General features: G+C 34.1%; 1 long non-coding RNA gene across 1 annotated transcript in view; it reads left to right on the top strand.

Annotated features, from left to right (window-relative positions):
* The window catches only part of LOC116426200 (uncharacterized), a 187,155-nt gene that overhangs the window by 70,178 nt on the left and 100,389 nt on the right, over positions 1-16,588 (top strand). The gene's annotated exons all lie outside the window — the stretch shown is intronic.

The raw sequence follows: 16,588 nt of genomic DNA, 5'->3' as shown, positions 1-16,588 counted from the left end.
TCGGTCGGGGTGCAATCCATTACCCTCCGCTCTCTATTATTATAATACTTTACCGGATAGGTACACACACGGTCCCGTAATTACAAGTTACGCGTGGAACGCGGTGAATCACGGTATAAGGAGGCAGCGCAGACCGAAAACCGCGATCGTCGGAATACAGTTTGTACTGCAAGAGCGAGTTGTCGAAATCTCTCTCAAAATTAATATATTGGGTTCATGCAAAAGTTTTCTTACAAGAAATAAAAGAAGATTTCTAAACTGTTCGATGGCTACATCAACGAATGTTATGATAGTTTGATGTCAGATGTTATTTATTTCGAAGAAAACAATTTTTTTGTTAATCACGTAAAAAAAACATTAGAATATTTTCATCTCCCCAATATTTGTAAAACATTTAATATTGATCGAAAGTATGTGCAAATGAATAGGTTAACATACCTTATTCTTACCTACTCAATAATAATATATCTTGCTCAACAATGTATCTAATCTTTTTCGTAATATATTAGTGTTTGACAATCTTTCAACATAGTTTCCTTAATATTTAAAAGTTTCTATAAACTAAAAAACCTTTCTGTTGGAATTAAAAATAGGTAATCGATAAAAGGGTAAAAGTATAGTGCTTTTTGTAACTTTGGTTAAGAAAACCCATGTCCTATCGTAATTACATTTTTTTCAATCATGCCCTAAAAAATTTCATATTACAAATTTGTAACCAAAATATTAATAATTAATAAATAATAATAATAACTAGTACTTAATTACGGGAAAAACCATGTCTAATGGTAATTACATATTTCCAATTATATCCACAAAATTTAATATTACAAATTATCAATTAGAATATTTATAATTAATAATTATTAATAATAACTAGTACTTAAGTACAGGAAAAACCATGTCTAATGGTAATTACATTTTTCCAATCATATCCACATAAATTTAATGTTACAAATTATCAATCAGAATATTTATAATTAATAATTAATAATAATAACTAGTACTTAAGTACGGGAAAAACCACGTCCAGTCGTAATTACAATTTTTCCAATCGTATCCTCGAAAATTGAAATTTTCCTAAAGATCCGTGACCTACATTATCCACATTCTCATTATCCCTCTTTCGTTAGTCGCCAGGTTCCGTATACAACGGCAGTTCTCGTGGAACAAACTGTATAATCACGCACGCGGCCACTTTTACTCTTTTCGGTGCCCAGTTCGATGCTCGTTGAAGAATTACGGCCGTCCGGTAACGACGAGTTCTGCCGCGGCGATATTTATTAGAAGTATAATTTGAGCGGCTCACCATTAGAGAAATGAAGGATGGGGTACCGAGAGCGAGAGAAAGACACGATCATCCTCGTATAACGACCCGGTGCAGCGCAGCGCGTTAACTATTCTCGCGCGGGACGGATGAGCAGACGCGAAACGAGCGCGCGAGCATCCGGTGCGCTGCAGACAGCCTCGAAACCGGCGAATAAATCTCGGAAACAGAAATGTCAAAGTGCTACTAAAAGGCCGTGCTGGCTGTCGGCTTTACGACCGACGTTACAACAAAGCGATCCTTTGCGTCATCGAGAAATTATTCCACGACGATTGTCATACCGTAATGGACGTTGTAATCGCGCTGCGTATCTGCGTGTACATCTCCTCGCGCGCCACTTTGTTGGTGATCAATGGGGAATTATTATTTAGATTTATGCGCTTTTTGACTGTGGAACTGTTGACCGTTTCAAGTTCTGCATTGAAGTGGATTTAACCCTTATACATCTTGTCTCATTTGGGTCGTCTTGCAAATAATTAGAGTTCTCTGTAATTTTATTTTCCAAAATTAGCATGTGTTTCTTTTAGATTACACCTTTATTTTTAAAAATTGGGATATTTTAAATTATACTTTTCTTTTTGAAAAATAAGACATACTGTTTTAAAATTATACCTTTATTTTAAAAATTGGAATACATAATTTTTTAAATTATACTTTTATATTTAAAAGATAGGGCATACCTTTTTTTAATTACATCTTTGCTTTTAAAAATTAGGATCTCTTTTTTTAAATTATACTTTTATTTCTAGAAATTAGGATATGTCTTTTCTAAATTGTTCTTCTATTTTTAAAAATTGGATCACATTTTATTAAAATTATACTTTTAGTTTTAAAAATTAGAATACATTTTTTAAAAATTATCTTTTATTTTTAAATATTCTTACTAGCATAATAAGAGTTTACTAGAATAATAAGAAGAGAGTTTGCTAGGTTTCGACAGATTGTGACTTGGGTGTCATGATTTCATTTAGATAGAACCACCTTCTTCATTTCAGTAATTGTAAAATCGCTATTGTAGTGGTTTTATTGTTAGAAGTTCATGATTTCGAAAGCTTTTATTGTTTAGAGAACCATATCTGGGTGACGCGTAGGTTTCTGCAAGATCTACGTTAGCAGATAGTCGCTTACAGCCATATTAATCCACTTAAGATGAATTTTACGATGTATTCGGCGAAGTGTTTAAGAGATATAATGAAGTATTTTTAATGTATCGTACCAAACTGAATGGACGTGTAGGTTGCTCTTTTGTTAGAATCTTTTTGACAATCGTAATTATTAAAAGAAAAAGGAAAGGAAGAAATAAAAAGAAAAAAACAAGTCTCTACTTAGAATTCACATAATGCTGCATAATGTAAACTTAATTTTCTATTCAAATATTCAATAAACCTACCATTTTTCTCTCCACCTCTTTTAAAGATTAAAGCTGGATTCTGTTTAACGTGTAATTAAATTATTATATATTCTAATTAAACCTTCTTTACTCTATGTGTTTGAATATTTAATACCCTCAATTAAATGATTGATCAACATAATTATACTCCTAAAAGACTTTTAATTAGACAAACACGTTCACCTTTCACACCTTGTGATTACTTTAACACCTAAAACTAAAAAAATTAATGTTCCATTGCAAGATTACTTCCTTCATTATCTTAAAAACGGACAGGACAAATAGAACACTGTATACATATAAATGAATATTTTTTAATATTTAAAAAAAAGGCACAGTTAAATTATTATATCTTTTAATTAACCTCCCCTTATGAAATGTACTCTATTATTTAACAGTCGGAGCAATAAACGAGCGATCAGTATAATTGCGGTTCTTAAAAACTTCAAATTGGATGAACGCAAGAGTGCAAACCGCGGCGACCCCGAACGCATAGGCGCAGCGGTTGCATTTCCCGAACGACTCCGGGCTGTGTGAAAACGCGCGAGTAACGACTCAATCAGTCTCGCCGTTCCGCTATCGCAATTGAATTCGCGTAATTTTATAGGCTGTTTCGCAATAGATCGCGCATTCACGAAATCCAAGCGGTGTCTTGGTACGTGACTTCATTAAATCGTTTTTACGACGGTCGCTCGTCAGATACTGCTCGTGGGTGTCGTGCGAACCAATTATTTACTGTTTAAGTGGATAGAGCGTCTCGCAATCTATTGCGAACGCACTCGTTATGATGTCCATCGGGAGACAAGTTGCCACATCGCGGATTTATTGGTTTTGCTCGTCGCGATGAGCGCTCGGTGGCATACAGAAACCGTTTAACAGAGATATATTATATATTAATCCATTCATGGGAAATCTCGTTTCGCTGCTTATATCATTCATACATTTCGAAACTATTGCTCGGTTCGTTTTTGTTCGGTAAATGGAAAGTTAATATCATTTCATTTTTCATGTTAGAAGAGTCTTATGTGAGGTAGATGGTCAGGAAGTTAGTTGCACTCAAATTGGAAAGGAATAATGGCACATTTTCTTTTATTTATTCAATATATCCTAAAGTTTTCAATTAACGCTGAATGTCCTGAAGGATTACTTTCATGAACATACTATTACATTTTTCTTTTGATATGAATATAATCTAATTTTTAAAAACCAATATCTGTATTCCCTAATTAACCATTCGCCGGAAATATGATAACGTCTGTCTAAAATTTCATTTCTTCGTGATTTCACAACCATTTTTAATTTTCATTGGAAAATGATATGACAGTTTTGCTAATGTCAATTGTACATTAAATTAGGAACTATAATAAGAATTTTAGAATTTCTTTAAATTTCCTCGAAACTCACAACAATGAAAAATCAAGCCTGACTATAAAACGTCTATATTACATTATTAATATAATTACCATAATCGTAGAAACTATTTACACGCGGCATACATATTATTCAAAGTCTTCTATAAAAGAATTGTATAATTTACAACATACAAATAATAAAATACAGTAACAAAGATACAAATACACGCTAAAAATCGTACAATTCTCAACCATGAGCTGCCTACTGTTTCCACTTCAAAACGATAAAGTTTAACATTTAACATCAAGCTTTGCATAATGCATAAACAGACGAAATATCGAAAATAAAACAGTTATTTCCCGAGTGATTGCCCGTTCAGTTCCTTTAAAAAATCTCGTCCACATCTCAATATCAAGTATTTCCACTCCCAAACTTGTATAGTGCAAAGGGTAACACACCTACACATCACTTCCCACATTCTAGAGCACGTTTGCGAAACCGAGCCGTGCGCACGCGTCGAAACCCGGCATCGTGATCGCCTCGAATCTCCTTATTCCCCGTGTCATCGACCAGGAATGTGAGAAATTTGCAATGCCAAAGGTCGCCGCGATTCCCCGTGGATCTGGCGACCTACCCGCAGAAACTCGACACTCTCACGAGCTTTCTTCGCGCGTTACCCGACGACCTAGCGAGTTTCGACAGCGCGAGATGGCAATAAACGTTAACGCCTATCCAATGAAGCGGAATCGAGACACGCCGCGCCGCGCGCCTCGGCCATTACCCTACTATCGCGCCGCCGCATTATACTGCCCCGAGATAAGTTCAGTCCGGCTAATCGGCCGATCTCCGTGTGTACCTGTGTGTACATAATCGATTAAGATAGTGATTAATTCAGTTATCGCTTCGGAGACAGGGCTGGCGCGACGCGGTGCGGTGGCCGCCGTTGGTGCTCTCATGCGAGCGTTTAGCCACGGAAAGGACGCGGAGTCCGGAGTAATGGAAAAATCCTCGAATTAATTTGCGACCGTCCTATACACGGATCTTATCGCTTGCCTCTGTTTCTCGTGAACGGGATAGAAATTAAAGCGATTTTTAGAGTGTGAAAATTATTAGGTTGCCGGGCGACACGCCCAGGGAGTTAGCTCGCTGAGTAAAATACCGTCTAACCGAGGTGTAATTCATATTTAATAGACGGCGCGGGTTTTTTGCTGGACCCGGTATCGCGAAAATCTCTGGACTTTTCCGCGATAAAGATTATTACGAGCGGATTTATAGCGGCGACCCTCCGCACGCGAGATTTCGACGAGTATGATCATCGATTTCCGACTTGTCGGACGCGATTGTGCTCGTATCGTGGGTTTAATAACTGAAATAACAACGTTTTTCGAGTGATTATCGAGGTTTCTTTCGCGGTTTTTTTTATCATTCCCATTGTGCTGGATTTATTAGGTTATCTCTTCTTTCGTTGCGACCAGCTTGTTTCCGAGATTAATGGTAATGAAAATTATCCGGACTCATGTCGGCACGTACTTAGTAGCGGTGTGTAATTCATGTACTTTCTCGGCTAGTGTGCTTCTATAGTGTCATAAAACTCCTATGTTCGCTACTTATTCTTGGGGCCATAAAGCTGGTGAATTAGTGGACGTTATGAGCAAATGGGAGCTCGACGCGTGCGCAAAATACGAGGGTGGAGAAACGAAAATGACATGAATTGCTGGACAATGACAAATACTGTTAAGATTTTTTTGTTGGTCAGAACGTGACAAGGTATTGATTTATGTATCGGCGTACTTAATACTCATGAAGTGAGGTATATAAGATTTGCGGCTCGAAAGAGTTTGCGTGTTTCTATTGTGACAATTAAGTTCCCGTATTTCTAATGAATTGCGTATTTTTATTGTGACAATAAAACGAATCCCGCGTTATATTGTAACTAAGCAAACTAAAATTAGTTATTAACACTGGAACTACCATACCAGTCACAATTGCTTGTTTCGTAATTATTGACATCTACAACGCACTGAATATTTGAAATGATTTTAAAAATAAATAGTTTCACTTGAATACTATAATGAATATCTGAAGAAATTAAAAATAATCTATTGTTACAATTTTTATGGGGATTACATATCCACCGTATTAAATGCTCAGTAGTTCTAGTGTTAATAACATTAATGTCAATAATAGTATCATTAACCAATGTTATTAAAAATACTAATTATTACTAACTATTAACGTTAGTAATTTTAATCATAAAAGTTTTATCTCGAGAACTCAAAAATAGCAGTCAAATCATTAGTTCCCACCACTCATATGCGAGAACGTATAATTCAAAGGTATATTCACAGTTACGGAAGCGAAAACACAAGATCGGTATTCACCAGCGTTACTAATAACACCATTAACAGATATTATTAATAATGCTAATTATTCCTGGTAATATTAGTTATTCTAACATAAGCATTTAATTAACTCAAGAACATTTCACAAAAGATTTTCCTTGAGAACTCAGAAATCGCAGTTAAACTACTATTCCTAACTTGTACTCATAGGTGAGAACCTCAGAGACATAATTCACAGTCATGAAAACGAAAACATAAGCTGAATATTCACCAGCGTTAATAATAACACCACTAACAGATATTATTAATAACACTAATTATTACTGAAAATATGAATTATCCTAACATCAGCATTTAATTAATCCAAGAACATTTCACGAAACCTTTTCCTCGAGAACCCAGCAATAGCAGTTAAACCATTATTCCCAGCCACTCATATGTAAGAACCTCGAAGACATAATTCCCAGTCACGAAAACGAAAACACACGCTCAATATTTCACCGGCGTCAGCTTTTCCTCCGCGAATGCGAGCAAGAGCGATCGGTGTGCCGGCCATTTCTATTTCCTCCGCGCGAAGCGGCGGTAGTTTTTGCGGCGCGGTAACTAACACACCGGTAACGGCGCGCTCGTCCGTGCTAACTGCACCGTGTGTCCAGATTTCAACGAGCGCGCGAGGGAAAGTATCGGGTTCGAAGAATCTCGGGAGCGGTACGCTGAAACCGTAAATTGAAGAAGTCTCGCAAGCCGGAATACCCCGCACGCCGTTCCCGGCCGCGACTTTCTCACTCGCGCCGCGCCGTCCGGCTCCTATTTCGGAAAGTTAGCGCGGAATCCGCTCCGCGAGCGCTGCCGCCGGCTAATAATCCCCGCTGCTATTTCCTTTTCCCCTTTTTCTACGCTTTTCCTTTTCTTCGTACGTTTTTCTGTGATCGAGCTTAACAGGAACCGGGAAATATGTACGAGTCGTTAATTGATCAAATTGATTAACCCCATTTCTCGAATTTTTTTATTATTAAATCCTCGCCCTGTGATTTCCTTTTCGACTCTGATCAGTACGATTACTTTGTTATTAATAAATTGTTGAGAAAAGAGAATAATTGTAGGCGCATTCTATGTGTATGTTTGCTCTTAAGTATAATAATTGATTACAGAAGAGTGATATTTACTTTGAATTTGAGTGGATCGACTAATATTTATGTTTGTTGAGTTATATTGAAAATCTTCACTGCGAGTCTGACACATTATTATAAGACATGGGGTTAAAGAGTTTCATTGGCTTAAGTCATTTATAAGTTTTAAATAACTTGAATTGTTTATGTAAATGGAGGTGGACTGTATTGTATGAATGTATTAACATAAATTAGAAATGCTTCTGAGCTTATGGAGTCTCGTTGCTGACTGTTATGTTTTTGAATCTCTAATATCATTCGAATTTGAAATATTCTTCAAAACGGTTTATTTTCTAAAGACTTCTAGTAACGTTTGCAATATTGTTTCTAAAGATAGTGGCACATACGCAACATGCAAGGAGTCACAAGAGTAAGAGTATAACTAAATTGCCGACTTTGAACGATTGATATTTGTTTATATAGCAAGTTTCAAAGTTCTTATTAACAGGAATATATGTTGGAATTACGAAACTTTCAAACTTATATAAACTTTATTGCAAACAACAACAACAAGAATGTAATTTTAGGTAAACAGCCAGAAAATTGGTCTTACAAAAGTATTCGTACCTATATAAGTTACACTAAAAATATAATTAATATATTAATGTTTTATTATTATTTGGTTGGACCTCCTTTGCATTTTAAAATATTTTTTAAATAAAAGCCATCAGGCTTGTGAGACCAATTTTGATCCTGTTTAAGTAAAATTGCATTTTTGCTATACTGACATGTTGTTTTGCAATAAAGTATATTTTAAAAGCTTCGTAATTTCAACATACATTCCTGTTAATAAGAATATTAAAACTTGCCTTGTTACTAACCGAATTTGTAAATATAAATAATAAATAACGAATAATAAATATTAAATACAAATTTTCAACAGGAATAATGAATAATAAATAATTAAAGAACAATTAATTATTTAATCGTCATTATTATGCGAATAACATGTTTATTTGAATAATGAGCAATATTTCTATGAATTTAGACATTCATAGAAATCAACATTTCGAACAACTATTTCCTGCACACGCATGGTTTTCGTAATATTAGTATGGCTGAGACGGAAATTATTCAATAAAGTCTAAAGTTATTTTAAAAAATAACATTTTGCGTATGATATATCCTCTTTGAAATGATCATGTTTAAAAAAGCAGACGTCCAATTGACCCAACGGAATTTGCTGTGCGAACGAAGGCCCCAGTTAATAATTCTCGCTCCTATTTCGTTTTCCCTTGGTTTTTCTTTTCTTCTTGTGCCTTCCTTAGTGAATCTGGGGAAAAGCTAATTTCCTCTCAGATTTCTGTGACTTTCGAATATATGTAGAGATCTACATTTCGAACAACTTTTCCTTCTATATATATCGTGCGTCCATAATCTTAATACGACTGAGAAGGAAATTATATGTGTTTAAATAGTTTTCGAATTTTTAATAACATTCTTTCATATGATACTTTCTCTTCCTAATGATAACGTTCAAAAATTTATGAGGGATTCGTATTATTCAATAGGAATCGATTAATCACTTACCGTATTAGTGTTTTTTGCTACTAAGTTTGTGTAATACTTTATTATCAATAATTTGAAAGAAAGACAAAGAAAGGTTCCATTTTTTTGTAAGCACAGATTTACTTTGAAAATAATCAAATGGTAATAGCAAAATAATCTTTTACTTTGCTCCATACGCGATGAACACCATTGGTTTTTATTAACACTATTGCTACCGAAGGTGTTAAAGACACTTCTTAAAATTTTGACTTAAAATTATTTTCCGAGTTTAGTCGCATATTCTGAATGAATTTCTGGACTTTTCCAATAACGATTATAAAATTAATTACATGAAATGATCAGAGTTCAATTGACGAAAAATAATTAAACTGAGAAAATAATTTTAAATTAAAATTTCGAAAGTTGTCTTTTAACATTTTCAATAGAAATAGTATTAAATTCATTTAGAATCCTTCATCGTGAGCCTCACTCGCCATTATTCGGCAAAGGGTTAATAGATTCATAATAATAATATCAATTTATTAAGCAGTTACCTATGGAATTTAGTTCGTTTGCTTTAAATTTAGTTTTAAACGCACAGCAAATGCATGTATAATATGTTCTAACGAAAAGCTAAAGCAAAACGAAGAAGAATTACGCATTTATTCGAAAAAATAAATACTTTATCGTTGAAAAACGCAGTAGCATTTTCCGTTTTACGATGACGTGTGTACTCGTCATGTTCAATAAACAGCAACACTTATTGATAAATACCAATTCACTGTTTAAATTACTTCTTCGAAATTTTTCTTGATCTATGAACACCGAGTAGACAATAACTCATTGAAGCCGAGGAGGAAATAGTGTTTCCACAACTTCACCCTCCTATTTTCTTTTTTTCTTGTCCTCGTTTGTCTCTGATTTCTTCTCCTTCTGTTTCATTCTCCGTAAACGAGTGAATTTCCGCGGGAAGTATTGAAACCCGGCGAATTACAAGCTCACAGCTCGACCCAGATCGAACACGGAACGCGCAAGGACGGCAATATAAAGTGAACGATGATGTCCTTTTTTTTATTTCGTCCACACGCCGCTAATTACGACTCGATCGCGGCTAATTGCGTAATGACGGGGTTGCCGATTGATTGGTTAGTTTCTTATTGTTTTTGTAATTGATTGCCCGATGAACGTGCCATTTCGCGTGGCGGATCCCGTTGCCAGGCAGATCTGATTACATAGGGGGGACTAATGAAACTTCTGTTTTCCGTTTGTTCGACGAATGCTCGCGTTTTTCTGCCGGTCGAGGATATGAAGATTGAGGCTAATTGCGGGGAACGTTCTAGTTTGCGTCTGCTCGAAGTTTCAGCGTTGCATTCGGTAAATTAAAAGAAATGGGAATGTTACGTAACCGTGTTTAGAGTTGCTTGAAAAGATAATTTCAGATAAATGCATGGAATTGTCTGTTAATGTACGAAGTAGGAACAGGTTGGAGATATTTCATTTCCAAATTTCAAATTTATTGTCCCGCGAATAATAAGAAAAATATTGGAGTCTTTCAGCTTTTATGATAATTTTAATAAATACGAAATAACCGAAATCCATATTACATTTTAATTATCTTTACGTACTTTCGATAGTAATCTGGACGCTTTATTTTAATATTTTAACATTTTACGTAATTTAGATTTACTAATACTTTACATAATTTAGAAAATGTTTGTATTACATGAACACAGGAAATTCTAAAATTTAATCGTATTACTGATATCTCTATTAACACTACACATCATTTTTATTTCATTCCAACCCACACCAATTAAGCAAAGATGAAGGCAGAAAATATTACTAAAACATTTTTATTGTTTCTTAATTAATCCTGTACACTCGAAAGCCAACATTCGCTCATCATTTGATTTGATGTAACAAAATTATAAAATCTCATATACAACATTAAATTTTGTAAATCATCAATACGTAAAATATTGAAACAAAATACCTTTCTCGTGTATGTTCTCTCATTACTTAGTTTCAAAAAATGTCGCCGATGTCTCACCGGAAAATGTTGAATAAGTTTCCTAAAAAAACTTTCGAATGCAAACGAGTTAACTCGCAAGAACAATGACAAAGTAAAATAACTAGAATTGTACGTATTCATACCTTTACGCAGCTTTCAAATTATTAAATTCCCCAAAGATGCGACGCAACTAACAGCGACATTACAAGGTAAACTTTAGAAGCGTACCTTCCGTTCGAGATAAAAATTAAACGTTAAATATTGCATGAGGAGGTCTCGGTCCGCGGTGATCATTACTTTCGGAATGCAATCCGAGGGAATCTTTAACCAGTCAAAATTTCATGCAAATTGTCTTTTGATTCGCCGGCCTTCCGGCGAAACATCGTGAAGCGCGGAAGGATCGTAAACCCGCGAAATCTAACTTTACGGTCGCGTCAAGATTGTTAACACACGAAGTTATTAGCGCATTGACCTATAATACATAACAGTAAGTTATGTTAATTCGTTTCGCGACACGAGTCCCGTGAGCCACGTGCATTTACAATCCGCCAATTACCATTCGAAAGGACAAATTCGAAAGGTACACTGAAATCCGATCGGTCAAATTAATTCGATGCTTTCCGCGAACGAAGTGTCATTATCATTCTTTGCTATAACCGGACATAAAATAAGAAAGCTGTTATATACAATTGCTGATGATTATCAGATTAATTTCACTCCGGGGCACGATTAACTCACTCAATAACTGATAATTATGATTACTAATGAGCTAACTGTATGCTCGGGTAAAAGGTTTTACTTCCATGTCACGCGAAATGATTAAGAAATCAGGTGAATAAGTCTGTTACCGTTTCCGAGATCTGTGTCGTGCGTTCTTCATCGAAGTGGCACGGATAATCGATATGTCAGTATCTCAACAAACTTCCTGAGTGAAGCGGTTTGAAAAAGTTCCGTCTTTTTTTGGTGGTTTATTGTAGTATATAATTTTGAAAATTAATGTGTTAAGGATGTGGGAAAGGTGGAAAATTGGTCAAGATACAAACCTTTAAGTTATAAACAACGATTTATTGCTTTATACAATTTTGTATAGTATTTTAAAATGTATTAGAAACAAATTTAAACAACTTAAAAAATGTTGTTACCATTTTTTACCTATAGAAGGAAAGCAATAGAAGGAAAATATTCTGAGGAAAAGAACTGTATAACAACAGATTTGACTGGGTTACAAAATAATTCTTGAACACATAGAAGATGTACCTTAATATTTACTACAAAAACAGTAATATTTTCATTTATAAAGCATTAAGAGGAATAAAAAATATATAAAGAAAATAGGTGACATTTACAAATGTCAAAACGTCACAAAAAATCTGCAAGTAAATAAAATGGAGATAAATTCCGTTATGAAATTGGTACAAAAAGCAATTAGTACAATAAATACGAAATATTATAAATTTACAATCGGAGGCATTTATCATTATTAAGTAATTATTAAATAATATTAAACATCACTTAATATGTATATCCGAACAGATGCAATGTAAAGGTAGATTTAATAATGGCACCATTAAAACGCGCCATGAATCACGCCCAATCACACCATCATTATTATTATCTTCCGCGAACCATAGATAATAAACATAAATATCTTTCCTTCTTTTTCCTTTATAATTTTATGATCGCGAGTACAATAAAAACGAATTATTATTATTATCGTAATTCTTATTCAATGAATTTACGACGAAGGGATACCTAAATTACGTCAAACTAATCATACGATTAACCCTCATCCGAGAGACTGCGGATCCACTTTGACATTCCATTTGTTTTTGATAATAATGATAACATATCAATTTGCAAAAGTAAATGATACTTAATAATGAAAGATTTAATGAAATGCTCGATTGTTTTTTCTTTTAAAATTATTGAGAAATACTCATGATTCTCTAGTAAATTACTAAAAAGTTTATTTATTGATATACAAACTAAAATGTAAGTCACTCGAAATTATAATAATTCCATTGTTATACTTTTTGTACTTAAACAAGTTAAAGAAAGTCTTTTTTTATTAGGTAGTTCTATTATTAATAAATAGAACTGAAGTGAGGACGCCAAGATGGCGGTCCGTTGGGTCGTAGCACAAGAAATCGAAATAAGCACTACTTTCTTATTTTATTATCAGAAAGTTATGTAATCTATGAAACGAAATACAGTATTTCCATTGCTAAAAACCATTTAATAATATTAATATAATATATTAGCACATTACTTACCGGCTGTGAACTAAGCAGATATTTACCTAATCTAGCACCGGTCACTTCAAACTTAAATTCTTCGTTCAAAAATGATCGATATACAACAATAACTTACGACACCATATTTTCCTAAATGATTAACAATCTTTAACATGTCGAAAGCTATGGAGGTAACTGGTAATCCCCGACTAAATCGAGTAACTATAATTCAATCAATTAAACAATGATTACTTCCAAACATTTATACTACAAATAATGATACTTAATGCGGTGATATTCGGCAAGATAAGCGTGTGATAATACGATTCAATGAAATAATTCCATATTATATTTTTTTATTTTGTGCATTTTGCTTCGCGAACTCGTACAACATTAATACGTTGAATGTTGCACGTGTATACATGTTACAAGAATTGCCATAGGAAATGCTAAAAACTTACAAAAAAAGCATCAAACATGTAAGTTCCATGAACCCAATTCAGAAGCTATAGGCCTACACCCGTTGCCGGTATATACTCTATTAATCGGCTACCTGTGAGTAATGTGTTCAACGAAGGATCTTTCCAAACATTTTAAGCAAAGTAATAAAATGAAACGGAATAAATCACCTCTGTCATAAGATTAAACCGACACACGAAACAAACGACGTTTCGCGGGCGTGTGTGTGAAGGGGTTAAGCGAAAAAACTCCGATCAACCTGCCGTTACGACTGTCAAATTCGATTATCGGCTCGCCACGATCAATTTATCGGTTGGCCGAGTTCCGGCGTGCACGAAACACTGGCATAATTCATACGGCACCCCCGTTAATTGCGCAACGGCTTTCGTTCGACGCACTAATTCATACGAGCCGGCACTGACACAACACAACGGTCCCCGGGCCACTTGGTCATCGTTAAGTGGCGCGGGACACGTTCCATTGCCCTTTAATAACGTTATCGTGATATACGATAGAGATACGGATGTACTGGCTCTGCACGTGTGCAACGAACCCGTCGACGATAAATTGATTTTTGCAACGTGTACCTGGCCACGTGACCGGCCGCCCGCTTTGCGTACGAAGGTGAAATTCGGCTCCGTTGCACGGCGCGTCCTTGATTCTGACGTTCGACATTATTTTTGCTTCACCGTCTTTCCTATATTTCATACAATTAACACTAAACCTACGGAGTAGTTAAATTGATTTCTTGAAATTTCTCTATAGCAATTTCAAGAGCGCATGTACAGAGATTTTAATTGACCTACAATTCAGTTTGCGTATTGCTAAATTAACTTCTTGAATAATTTCTCAGAGACATATCTATCTTTTTAATAATTGCTAAAAAAAGAAATGAGGAATGGGTTATTTTTACCCGCCTGGTAGGTTTAATGTTAAGCCCCGTGTAACACGATTGTTACGTTCCTAAAAAATGCCGTTTTATGCGAATCCGTGTTATACGAAACAAAGAACTAGTGCAAACAAGGGAGTTGGGTTCTGAAAGTTTGAATAATGTAATTACGATTTCTAAAAGAGATTTTAATCGATGTATAATATAGTAAAAAGACACAAAGTTTTAGAATGTACTTAATACTCCACGAACAAACCAGGATTTCAAATTCTAATAAATTTCGAAACATTGCAGGCAAATCTGATACGAAATGCACGATCAAATGAAATATTTCCAATAAGATATCTTGCGCACTTAGAAACTCTTATTTCGTTCCGTGTTGTACGGGGATTTCTCTAATTTCGAATTTTGTGCTTCAATTCGTTTGAGTGTTAAAATATGTTGCTAAATGAAAGAAGTGTTGGTGAAATTGTTGAATTAGTGAGAAGACTTAATTTATTCTCGTTTTTTCTTAAACTTCTTTCTCGGAAAATTAAAAATACATGTTTTCTTTAATATTATTACTAATATTAATATTGATCGTTGCTGTTTTAAGATGGAAAAACACGCTAAATGTTGACTCTTACCACCTTATAAAAAATATTAATGAATTATTCATCGGCGCACCTAATATTATGTAACCTTGAATAGAAACAAATGTCGTATTCAACAACTTTTTTTACAAATAAGTGGAGCATTTCGTGAACTTCAAAGAACAGTTTCCTTTTATAAGTATGTTTATTTGTAACAAAAGTGTCTCCAATACAATAATTCAACAATACAATTTAGAATAAGAATTATTATTAAGGCCGATCCTGAATTCTCGATCTTGAGAATGAATTGAAACAACGTTATTATATGAGAAATAATATCATTAAAAGTATTTTAATGAGTAGAAACTAAGCCGAGAAGCTTTTAAACAAACTACATTCCAAGTTTAGTATAAACACTGCCGGCCAAAAGTTTCGGATCACTTATTTCATAAGAAGGAAACATGGAATGCAATATTTCAAGTTACACGTAGCTACAGAAAAATGATAAAATTGCAATTATTAGTCCACATTTATTTCCAATTATTGCTTCAGGCTCTTTTATGTTCTTTTCCTTGAAACCACTTCCCCTTTTCTTAATGAGAATTTTATCATGGGAAAGTAATTACCCAACGAGGGTACAGCGCGTTATAGCCCTTATACGATACGGTAAAATAATTTCAAACGAGAAAATCCCATGATCCGTAAAGTAGTTCATAGTCTACGGGTTCAAGAATAAAATGCAATAAGACATAAATGTGTGCTTTTCTACTCTATTTCCTTTCGCAAGCCGACAATATTAGAAGTGATTCTAAAGTTTTGAATACTAGACGTCGTGCATTTTCTGGAAATTACTACAATGAATTTTATAGTGATCTAATTGAACTTAGAACAAAATTTTAAGATATGTAAGATATTATTCGAAGAAAAGAAATGATATTAAGAATTACAACATATTTTGTAAGAACTAAATGCATTCAACATGTTTTGAAATAATAAGTAAAACAAATTCTTATTATTTCTTTCGTGTAAATCGAAGTGAAATATTCTTTAAATGAATGTTTATGAAATCTAACAATTCAGTTCTTTTCTAACAAATTCTTAAGTACCTTTAAGGTTTATTCATGTAGTCATTATTCAAGTACTTTTAAGGTTTATTTATGTAGCCATTAAGTTTTTGAAGATATTAGTTGAAAAAGATATAAGAAAATCGTTAGTAATGTTCGTGTCTATTCTTTTAATAATATTCCAAATATCTAGAGAACATAAAAAGTTACTAATAAAGAGTTACCAATCTATTCACACCTAATCAAACCAAATTTAAAAAATAACGAAATTCTATAAAATGTACAATCGTTTA

The sequence above is a fragment of the Nomia melanderi genome, chromosome 12 (genome assembly GCF_051020985.1).
Source record: "Nomia melanderi isolate GNS246 chromosome 12, iyNomMela1, whole genome shotgun sequence".
Taxonomy (NCBI): Eukaryota; Metazoa; Arthropoda; class Insecta; order Hymenoptera; family Halictidae; genus Nomia; species Nomia melanderi.
Note: the sequence above shows the minus strand (reverse complement) of the source record. Positions and strands in the feature narration are given on the sequence as shown.